The 11528-nt window shown below is 50.3% G+C and overlaps 1 pseudogene; it reads right to left on the bottom strand.

Annotated features, from left to right (window-relative positions):
* Nucleotides 1-8457: 8457 nt before the first annotated feature.
* Nucleotides 8458-8611, bottom strand: LOC118078280 (U1 spliceosomal RNA; annotated as a pseudogene).
* Between the last annotated feature and the right edge of the window lie 2917 nt (nucleotides 8612-11528).

Genomic DNA, 11528 nt, shown 5'->3' with positions numbered 1-11528 from the left:
TCCCGTTGCTTGGTCCCTGCTCCTGCCAACCTAGCAGTTCAAAAACATGTCAAAGTGCAAGTAGATAAATAGTTACTGCTCTGGCGGGAAGGTAAACGGTGTTTCTGTGCACTGCTCTGGTTTCGCCAGAAGTGGCTTAGTCATGCTGGCCACATGACCCAGAATCTGTACGCCGGCTCCCTCAGCCAGTAAAGTGAGATGAGCGCTGCAACCCCAGAGTCATTCACGACTGGACCTAACGGTCAGGGGTCCCTTTTCCTTTACCTTTATCCATGATGGATACTATTTTGAATGGCTGGTTGTATTTTTCTTTTTTGGCCATCTACAGGTACAGGTCCTAATGCTTTTACTATTGACCCTTGCCCACACTAGCTTTTAAGATACAGTCACATGAGATTAGCTAGGTGCATGGGGTGATAAATGCCACCTTTCAGAAAATGATGGTATCAATGGCCCTGAAAAAGGCATTGATGCATCCCCCTTTCTTAAGAAAGCTCTGCTTGACACTGGGGCATTGAATAGCTTCCATCCATTGGCTAATGCCGCTCTTTTGGTGATGGAAAGTATATGGTGGCTGAGGTATGCTCAGATGAAACTGATCACCTAGACCCATTTCAACCCGGCTTCACGTTGGATTTAAATTGGTAATGTTTGATTTAATTCTCACTGATTAGTGAGTCTACTCTATAGATGGTTAAATCTGGATTCAACCCAATGTTGCCTGTGTATTGTCCAGTATGGTGGGAGGGAAGCAACAGTGGTTTGTATGAAGTGTGGAAATAGTAGGAGAGAGAAAGATAGTGCTATGGTGAAGATAAAGACTAAATTTATGAGATCAAAGGAGGGGTGATAGTCATGTGACATTTTTATCACTGGGCGGAGCAAGGCAAGGCCTTGAGGGGAAGGATAGAAGGGTCAAGACAGAGTGACAAACCTTACTAGACCATCAAAGTAGAAAAGACGTGTCAAAGATTGGGACCAGGTGGGTGGTGTAGTTATATTGCTTGTACAAAGACATAGAAAGGAGGTAGGGGAGAATAAAGAGAATGTCAGGTTCCTGCTAAAGATGTGTACTTCAAATTCCCACTGATCCTATGGAAATCACATGCTTACCTTTTTTATTTATTTCATGAATTTAACATGAAAAATAGCATAAAAACAAGCCAGATCTTTTGTTTTCCTGCACAGGTGCTTAGCTGTATGACAATCCAAATGAACATATCTGTCACGGTGGCCGGAGTGGACTACTTCAGAGTAACGACGCCACGCAGCTCTGCATTTTATTCTTTTATTGGTGCTGCGTATTTACAGTGCTCAAGTCATTGCTATTTACACGGAGTGATGTGGTCAGTCGGTTTCAGAACCTCCTAATGGCTTTTGGCGCGTCTTTCTCCAACACAAAAGCTTTGGCAGACCCATCCTCTTGCCCCTCCTCTTCCTGCGTAATTCTGGAGTTGGGGGGATGGGTCTTCCCCCCTTGCTTGCCCCTTCCTGTCCCACCTGGGACCCTGGCTCCTCTACCTTGCCTGAGCCTCGGACACGACTTCCTGCTTCCCCACTGGAATCGGAACTCTCCCTGCTTTCCCCTTTGCTCGGGGACGGGCTTGAACTCAGGAGGGGAGGGACTTCGCGATATCCCCTGTCCCTCACATCCACCCCCCTCCCAAGCTCTCCTTCACCCCTCCCCAGGCCCCCCCCATGTGTCGGTGACGACTGGAAGCCTAAGAACTCAGTGCTCTCCGAGCCCGTTGGTGTGAATACCTCCCCCCAGTCCTGCGAGCCCCCCCCTTCCGCCTGGGCGGACGGGAATCCCAAAAAGTCCGTGGCGTCAGAGCTGGTGGGGGTAAAAACGTTCTGCCAATCTGCTCCTTCCTCTGACTGGGTGGATCTCGGTGACACCCATACCTCATCCTCTGGTTCCTCAAACTCCGCTTCCCAGCGCCATGGTGAGCTGCTCTCCCGTGCCTCCTCCTCCTCCCCCTCCCTTTCCATGTGCCAGGGCTTGGGTCTGTGGGGAAAGAGGGCGTGAAATTCTTCCACCAAGAATTCCTCCTGTATCTGAGTGGCTGGGACCCATTCATTCTGGGACGGTGGAGCATCCTCCCATGCCATGAGGTACTCCAGTCCCCCCACCCCCCACCTTGAATCCAGGATGGCCGTGGCCTCATTGAGTTGCTTCCTGCCTTCCCTCTCCCCCCCTCCCTCGGGGGTTTGTTCGCTGTCTCGGAGCCTGCTGCTTTCCCTGTACGGCGACAGCAGCGATCTATGAAACACTGGATGCACCCTCATGTCCTCTGGCAGTGCCAGCCTGTATGCCACCGGGTTGACCTGTTGCGTGACCGTGAAGGGGCCCAGCCTTTTGGGTGCCAGCTTTTTGCACCTCCCTCTGGTGGGAAGGCCCTCCGAGGACAACCACACCTTGTCCCCCACCCTGATGACCTCCCCTAGTCGCCTGTGGCGATCTGCCCCCTTTTTGTACGCTTCCTTGGCCCTCTCCAAGTGTTCTCTGAGCTGCTGGTGCACCGTCTCCAGTTCCTCTGCCCAATCCTCAGCCTGTGGGCCCTCCTCCTCCTCCTCCCCCTCCCTCTCTGGGAAAGATCTGAGGTCGCGCCCGTAATTGGCCTTAAAGGGCGACACCCCTGTGGAGACGTGCACTGCATTGTTGTAGGCAAATTCTGCTAGTGGCAGGCGATCCACCCAGTCCGTTTGCCTCTGGCTGACGTAGCATCTCAGGTACTGCTGCAGAATGGCGTTGACCCTCTCCGCTTGTCCGTTGGTCTGCGGGTGTCTAGCCGTCGACAAGCTGACCTCCACCTGCAGGAGGTTCATGAGCCGCCGCCAGAACCTGGAAACAAATTGGCGGCCACGATCCGAAATAACCCTTAAAGGTAATCCATGCAGTCTGAAAACGTGATCAACAAACAGTTTGGCTGTCTCTTCTGCAGAGACTGCCCTGGCACACGGTATAAAGTGGCACATTTTGGACATGAGGTCCACCACCACCAACACTGCGGTCTTACCCCGGGAAGAAGGCAGATCTGTGATGAAGTCCATGGACAGCACTTCCCACGGCCTGTGTGGCGTGGCTAAGGGCTCCAGCAACCCTGGTGGCGCTGCTCTGACCACCTTTGCCCGCTGGCAGGTGTCACAGCCCCGTACATAGTCTCGAACATCTTCCCTCACCCCTGGCCACCAGAAGTGTCTCCTGACTAGGTGAGTGGTCTTGTCCCTTCCAAAATGCCCCGCCGTTGGGTTGTCGTGCATCTGTTTGAGGACCGTACGTCTGAGCTGGGTGGTGGGCAGGTACAGTGCCCCCTTGTAGAAAAGCAGCCCTCTGCGTTCTGCAAAGTCTTTTGCCTGCTCCCTCCCCCCTCTCAGTTCTCTGAAGATGCGGTTGGCAAAGTCATCCGCTGCCGTCAGTGCTGTGAGTTCTGCCTCGCTCACCACTGCTGCTCCGCAGGACCATGCCGACGGGGGGAAAATGTGCCTTGGGGCTGGTGGCTCCTCCTCCTCCATGTACTCTGGCTTGCGGGAGAGGGCATCCGCCCTGACGTTCTGCTCTCCCGGGATGTAGTGTATGGAGAAGTTGAAGTACGAGAAGAACTCTGCCCACCGTATCTGCCGCTGGTTGAGCACCCTGGCAGTTCTCCAGAACTCCAGGTTCTTGTGGTCTGTGCACACCTGGATGGGGTGCTTGGCGCCCACCAGGAAGTGTCTCCAATGTTTGAACGCAGCGTGGATCGCAAGAAGTTCTTTGTCAAACACGGTGTAGTTGCGCTCGGGCTGTGTCAACTTCCTGGAGAAGAAGGCACAGGGTCTCCACTCCCTGTTGGTGTCCAGTTGCAACAAAATGGCGCCCACAGCTTTCTCAGAAGCATCTGTCTCAATGCGTAGGGGCGCGTCCTGGACCACGTGGAACAGGTTCTGGTCCGAGGCGAACACCCTCTTGAGGCTTTCGAACGCTGCTTGCGCCTCTGGTGTCCACCTGAACTTCTGCTTGCCTCTCAGGCAGTCAGTGATGGGAGCCGTAACGCGAGAGAAGTTCTTGATGAACTTCCTGTAGAAGTTGGCGAAGCCTAGTAGGCGTTGGGCATCTTTGCGCGTCCTGGGGCTGTGCCAGTCCAGGATGGCCTGCACCTTGTCCTTGTCCATCGCCAGCCCCTTGTCTGACAGCTTGTAGCCCAGGAAGTCCACCTCCTTGGTGTGAAACTTGCACTTCTCCAGCTTCACATACAGGTGGTTCTCCTTCAGGCGCTGCAACACTTCCCTGACATCTTTCACATGCTGCACTGGGTCATTGGAATAGATAAGGATGTCATCCAGAAAGACCAGGCAGTTCTTGAAGAGGAGGGACCCCAGGACGTGGTGCATGAAGGCCTGGAAGCAGGCTGAGCCCCCTTGCAACCCGAAGGGCATCACCAGATATTCAAAAGAGCCCAGAGGCGTGAACATCGTGGTCTTCCATTCATCGCCTTCCCGGATCCTGATCAAGTTGTACGCCCCCCTCAGGTCTAGCTTGGTGAAAATCTTGCCCCTGCGTGCTGCTGTCAGGAGATCATCCACTCTGGGCATGGGGAAAGCCACTGGCTCTGTCACCGAATTCAGCCGTCTAAAATCCACCACCAGGCGGCGCTGTTGCGTGTCTTTCTTGTCCACCCAGAAGACCGGGCTGCCCCCTGCTGCCTTGCTTTCTCTGATGAACCCCCGCTTGAGGTTCTTGTCGATGAAAGCGCGCAGATCCTCCAGTTCCTGGTCTGACATGGCGTACAGCTTGGCTGGGGGTATAGTTGCCCCTGGCACCAGGTTGATCTGGCAGTCAAAAGGCCTGTGTGGGGGTAGGTGGTCGGACTCCGCTTCGCTGAAGACCTCCTGCAGGTCCCAGTACGGCTTGGGTATCGCCTCACCCCCTTTGACGTGCATGGTGGCCACCGTGGCTATCGGAGGCCCCTCCCCTGGTTGGTGCTGCATGCAATGTTCCAGGCAAAAGTCCGATCCAAAAGTGATGCATCTCTGGTGCCAACTGATGGAGGGGTCGTGGCGCGCCAGCCAGCTCATGCCCAAGACGATGGGGGGGTCTGAGATGGTGGTGACGTTGAATGCCAGTGTCTCTGAGTGCCTTCCCACCGTCATTCTCATGGGGGGGGTTTGATGAGTGATGGCCCCCCCCAGCAGCTCTCTGCCGTCAATGGTTGCCACGTGAAGGGGAAAATCCAGCTGCAGAAGCTGGATCTGGTGCTCTTCTGCAAAGTTTCTCGAGAAGAAGTTCGCTGAGGCACCACTGTCAATTAAGGCAAGGACTGTCAGGGGATAGCCATTTGGGAGCGTTAGCGTGACTTCTAGAACCACTCCTGCTCTGGGAGGGGTGGGCTGGCTCTGCTCCTCTCTGTGCGGGTGGGTGGGCTGGGGCTGTTGTCTGCTGACTGTGCCTGGCTGCTGCCCCTTGTCTCCTGCAGCCAGGCTTTCCCGTTTCCCTGCTGTGGTGCTGCGTCAGTGGGGGAGGGCACCACCGTTCCCGCCCTTCCTTGCCACTCCCTGCGATGTGGGCAGTCTCTGACGAGATGCTGGGGGGAGTTGCAGAGAAAGCAATTCCCGCCCTTTCCCTCCTTGCGTCTTGGCGCCGCTGGGGTTTGAAAAGCCCGCGCGCGCGCGCTATCAATCTGCATGGGTTCCTGGTCCTGGCTGGCCCCAGGCGTGGCTTGAAAGGGTTGTTGGGGGAGTGGTTTCTCCTGCGACCGTGGGAACCAAGCCCGCTTTGCGCGCGTTGCTTGTTTGTCGCTCCACCGGGATTCCTGTCTCACCCCCACCGCCAGAGCCGCTTTGCTCAGCTGATCCATATCACTGGGCTTTGGACCTCTCGAGAGCTCATCCTTCACCTCCTCATGCAACCCCAAGTAGAACGCCGCTTGCATTGGGGGGGACCCCAGTTCCCACCCCAATCTGTGCACCAGCATGGTGAATTTCGCCCAATACGCGCGAACTGTCATATTTCCTTGGCGTAAATTATGAAGTTCCTCCTTAGTCTGGTCCATATGACTATCGGACGAATACATCGTTTTCAAACCTTCTAGAAATAGTTTGACATTCTTCATGCAAGGATTCCTTGTTGCAATTAACGGTCTTAGCCACTCCCTGGCTGCCCCGGTAAGGTGCTCCACAATAAACGCTACTCTGTGCTCATCATCAGGGAACTCATCGTGGTGCAGCTCAAGAGCATACACAATCTCAGTCTCAAAGCCTTGAAATTCCTTCGGGTCTCCATTGAACTTGCTAACTAGGGTCCCAGCTCTCCTTCCTGGCAGCACTTGGACTTGGGGTGCCCCTCCCGCCTTGTTTTTCTCTGCATCCAGCTTGTTTTGGAGGTCTACCGCCACCGCCCTTAATTGCTGCTCTTTTTCCTGAAGCTCTCTCACCTGTTCCGCAAGTTGTAGCCGGTCGTCCTGGACCTTCTTAGTCTCCTCTTTAGCTGCCTTCAATTCTCCCTGCGCCTGCAGCGACAGCTGCTGCAGTTCTAGCTGGGCTTGCTCCGCGATCTGCCGCCACTTCTCCGCCTCTGACACGCTCATCCCGGCAACTCCAAAGTAGCCCAAAAATGATTAGGAGGTTGCTGTCACGGTGGCCGGAGTGGACTACTTCAGAGTAACGACGCCACGCAGCTCTGCATTTTATTCTTTTATTGGTGCTGCGTATTTACAGTGCTCAAGTCATTGCTATTTACACGGAGTGATGTGGTCAGTCGGTTTCAGAACCTCCTAATGGCTTTTGGCGCGTCTTTCTCCAACACAAAAGCTTTGGCAGACCCATCCTCTTGCCCCTCCTCTTCCTGCGTAATTCTGGAGTTGGGGGGATGGGTCTTCCCCCCTTGCTTGCCCCTTCCTGTCCCACCTGGGACCCTGGCTCCTCTACCTTGCCTGAGCCTCGGACACGACTTCCTGCTTCCCCACTGGAATCGGAACTCTCCCTGCTTTCCCCTTTGCTCGGGGACGGGCTTGAACTCAGGAGGGGAGGGACTTCGCGATATCCCCTGTCCCTCACAATATCCAATCCAAATGAACATATCAACTAGAGGCAAGAAAGCCAGAGCTCAAGGTTGAGCAGGTGAGTGGGGTAGCAAAGCAAACAAAAGAAGAAGCTGAGAATAGGGAAGTGTTGAAAACAGATGTTTCGGAGAAGGCAGAAATGACAGAGGAGATATCAGAAGGGTGCAGTGCTTATGAGAAAGTCATAATATCAGTAGACTACAAGCAGAGTAGGAAGAAGTCAGGGAACACACAATTTTAACAAGATTGGTGGCCAAAAGTTACAAGTCTCCAGTCTCTGCAGCCACAGCAGGAGCTGTGATTCTTTGGCAGTTTGACTTCACCTCTGGAGGAGCATTCCATAATCTCTAAAGACAGACAGATGCCAAAGAGGTTAGAATTCATTTGGAGATAATCTAGAAGGAAGCAAGTAGGTTTGGGTAGACGGGGTATTTAATACCTTTTGTCTTGGGCTGAAATACTTGGCCATATTTTTTTCCTCCATTTTAGGGAGTGGAGTGGTGCACATCGCCCTCCTCCCCAATTAATCTGATATTTTCATTAGAATAAAGAATAAACAAAGGTGGGACAGAGAGTTTCTTAAAATACCCCCTCCTCTAAATTTGCAGAGCAGAAAAATCCAGTCTCCAGGCTTTCCCAGACTCATACGATTGGACTCTGACTGTTGTAAATGATCTACTAGCTTTTATATTGCTTTTATATTGTTTTATTGGTTTTAGGTCATTTTTTAAATGGATATTGTTATTATATTGTACATTGTGCACACTGCTTAAAGATTTTTAAAATATTAAGTCGTTCAATAATGCTTTTAACCTTCATCCAATTTTGTGGTGTAAGACTCTCACCCCAAGTTCACTTTTCATTGTGCAATTTACACACAAGTAGAAAGGCTGGTAGTCCTCTTAGACCATTGTCAAATATTGTGAACTGCCAATGTCCCCATATTAGAGCCAGCAACTACTTACCATTTTCCTCCTGGAAACAAGCAAACCAAAAACTATCTGTGGCATGGAATGTTCCACAAATGCATTAACTCAGCCAATATGAGTGGATTGGGGCAGTAAAACATCCCATCATTTGTTCATAGACAAATGGTTAGGGAACTGCGTTATTTGGTTGACACAAACCAAATAATGAAGTTTGGGGGAGATAACATTCTTACTGTAAAAGGGTAGTTTTTGTAGTAATTGCTTGTAATTGAAAAGGAATATAATAGCTTATTACAGGAGCAGAAATGGTGTTGTTTACTCAATATGCAGGTGCAGGGGCAAACATTTAATACACAGAGAAGATCTACTTCCTCTGAATTAAGTATTTTCTGGCTGTGGACACCATTAAGCACACTACATCTGACACCACAGGCTCACATATTGTTTGGTGGGGTCTAGGTTCTACCTTATTACACAATGGAAATCCACATTGATGCAGAAAATGCATCCCTAAAACCATTATGCAGTTGAGTTTTCCACGTTAGGGGAAATCGCAGGGGTCGGCACACCCGAAGTGCAATGGATGAGCCTCACCCTGGGAAAACCTCCTTCACGATCAAGGTGTTTCCCCTGCAAGGTAAGTAATTAGCATGACTGATTCCCCCATCCAGAGAATGGATTAAGGTTAGATAAAGAAATAAAATGCAGAGATTTGCCAAAAAGGAATACAAAAAAGTGACTCTCTAGAGGGGACAGGGGTCTTCCAGACTTCAGGTATTTTGTGGAAGGAAATCAAGCGCACACTGGAACTTTAGGTTTATGGCTTCACTTTAATTCACTTTAAAGGACTTAGTCACTCTAGTGGATCTTGGCAGCCACGGAGAAAGGGGCTTCGGTACCCAGGGTGGGGAGGCACGTCGCACTTGCAAGCATCCCAAGGGGGAGGTGCCCGCCCAAGCGAGCATCCTAAGGGGGCAGTGCCCACCTGAGCGATCATCCCAAGAGGGCACCGCCTGCCTGAGCAAGCGTCCCAAGGGGGGCGGCACCCACCCGAGCAAGTGTCCCAAGGGGGAGGCACCCGCCCAGGCAAGCATCCCAAGGCGGAAGCGCCTGCCCGCGGCAATGTCACCCCTCTTGGCTGGCACCCGGGGCAGCCTACCCCCCCTTCCTCTACCACTGGATCCTGGGAGAAAGATGGAAGAGAAAGTGCTGGTGGGTGCATAGAAAAGTGTGGTATGGACAAATGGGTAACAGGAAAACGTGAACACCTTGCAGGTGGAACAGGATGAATTCAGAATGAATGCCCATTGTAAAATAACTGGCCTACAAACAAATCAGAACAAATGATGCTTTTGCTAATCTAACCTCTGTGTAAGTTTTCTGCGACCAATTCTCAATACACAGAGTTGCCTAGAGGAGCCCCTAGTTGGAACAGCTGCTACAATATCATTTCCTTTGCTTTTTCAGTATCTAAATTGCATACTTTGGAAACATGCACCATTTTACAGTTTTTCTTAAAGTGGATTACCTCCCCACACTCTCTCCTTTGGAAGACAGTAGCTGCAATGTGACAAGTGGCAATCCTCACTCCATGCTGCTGGCTGCCAGTCATGCATTATCTTATTCCTTTTGGCAATCTGAGCAACAGAACAGAAGAGCAGGCAAGCAAAGAGGCCTCAGATAGCGGGGGGGGGGGTAGAGCGATAACATCACAGAGAGTGACTGCAGTGGCTCTTCTGCTCTGACTGCTTTATTTAGCATTCAGAACTCCTGTGTCACATCTCCACAGGCATACATCAGTGAGACAGTGGGAAGGCCAAATTAAAAACCGCACTCCTTCCTGCAGGCAAATTTTAATGTGCTCACTGAATCATTTGAAATATTTTCAGCTTCTGATTGTTCACTTAGAGGAAATTGTGACTAAACAAACTGAGCTGGAAAAGTCCAAGCTGTGTCTCAACGGAAGAGTCAAGTGTCAAATGGCTTCAGTCCTGCCATCTATACAACTATGGACAGATAAATCCATCAGATTTGTTTACTCTCACTTTCTTATCTTCCCAGTCTAAATTCACTTTGCCCCACTTCTGCACCTGTTTGCAATTTTACACACACAGAGGTTTGTGCACATTTTGCGTATGTGGCGTTAACAAGAGCTATGGGTTTTTAATGTTTTATTATTGCAGACAACAGAGTGACAGAGCACTCTGAATTTGTGAGAGCTCTGATTCAACTTGTGGTGATGGGTTATTGACATCATCTGGCTTTGCGCGACCTGGTTGCCTTGCTGGCGGCACTCGTGATGGTTGTGGCGGGGCAGGCACAGAAGCAGCAGAAGTCACCAAAGCCAGTGCTATGAGCCCCAGGTAGTATGAGGATGGGAGGGAGGGAAGCTTTGAGGAATTGCAAACTTGGAAGGTACTCTAAGGGTTATCTAGTCGAACTTCATGCAATGCGGCTGTGAAGGTTGGTACCATGGCCAACACAAAAACAAGCCCTTACTTTAATAACTTCATAGTGAGTAATAGCACCTCCCCCCCCTTAGAAAAAAAGCACTGGCCAAAAGTAAAAAAAAAATGAATTTCAAGAGGGACAAATGGCAGGTCCTACACTTAGCCAGGAAAAACCAGCTGCACAAATATAAGAACGGGGACATCTGGCTTGCCAGTAGTACAAGTGAAAAGGATCTAGGGGTCTTAGAATACCACAAGCTTAACATGAGTAACAGTATGATGCAGCACTAGTTAATTGAGCAGAGTGGACTCCTTTTCATTGAGGTTTATAAGCAGAGGTTGGATGGCCATCTGTCATGGATGCTTCAGTTGAGATTCCTGCATCACAGGGGGTTGGACCAGATAAGCCACAGGGACCCTTCCAACTCTACAGTTCTATGATTTTATGATACTATGATTCTGTGTCATGCAAAAAGAGAGGCAGGGTGGAATAATAAATAATTCAGTTCAAAAAGCTAAATACTAAAGCTATGTAATATGGGTGAGTCATGGAACAAGCAGCCTCTACTTGTTGTTGTTTGCTTTTATCTTTAAAAAACTTTTAAAAATGATTGCTTTAAAGAAAGTCTACTGTTTGAATTGCTGGGCAGATTGATGACTTTTCAGCGGCTTTGCGACAATATACACAATATTCTTCAAATAACAGAGGGCTTAAAGTAAGGAGGATGAATCAGAAGATGATTAATACTTGCTTTTCAACATCTGCAATTGGAAATGTACTTGAATGATTGGCTAAAAATAATTTCCAAGAAAGCATCCATTGTCTCACTGCTTTGTGATTCTTAGTTTACTGAGACAAGGGAGCCTTATTAAATCTGAAACAGTTGCTTGATATATGATAGCTTATCAGCCCCTGCCATATCATAACTTTTTTTCTGAGAGAGAGCTTCCTCTGGCATTAACAATGTGGTGTATACTGGTTATAGTGACAGAATAGGACTTGAGAGACCATGGTTCAAATCCCCACTCGGCCAGCAAGCTCATTAGATAACCACGGGCCAGTCACTGCCTTTCAGCCTGACCTACTTCACAGGGTTGTTGTGAGGATAAAA

This window comes from Zootoca vivipara, chromosome Z (genome assembly GCF_963506605.1).
Source record: "Zootoca vivipara chromosome Z, rZooViv1.1, whole genome shotgun sequence".
NCBI classification, from domain to species: Eukaryota; Metazoa; Chordata; class Lepidosauria; order Squamata; family Lacertidae; genus Zootoca; species Zootoca vivipara.
This window is presented reverse-complemented; position numbering and strand designations above follow the sequence as displayed.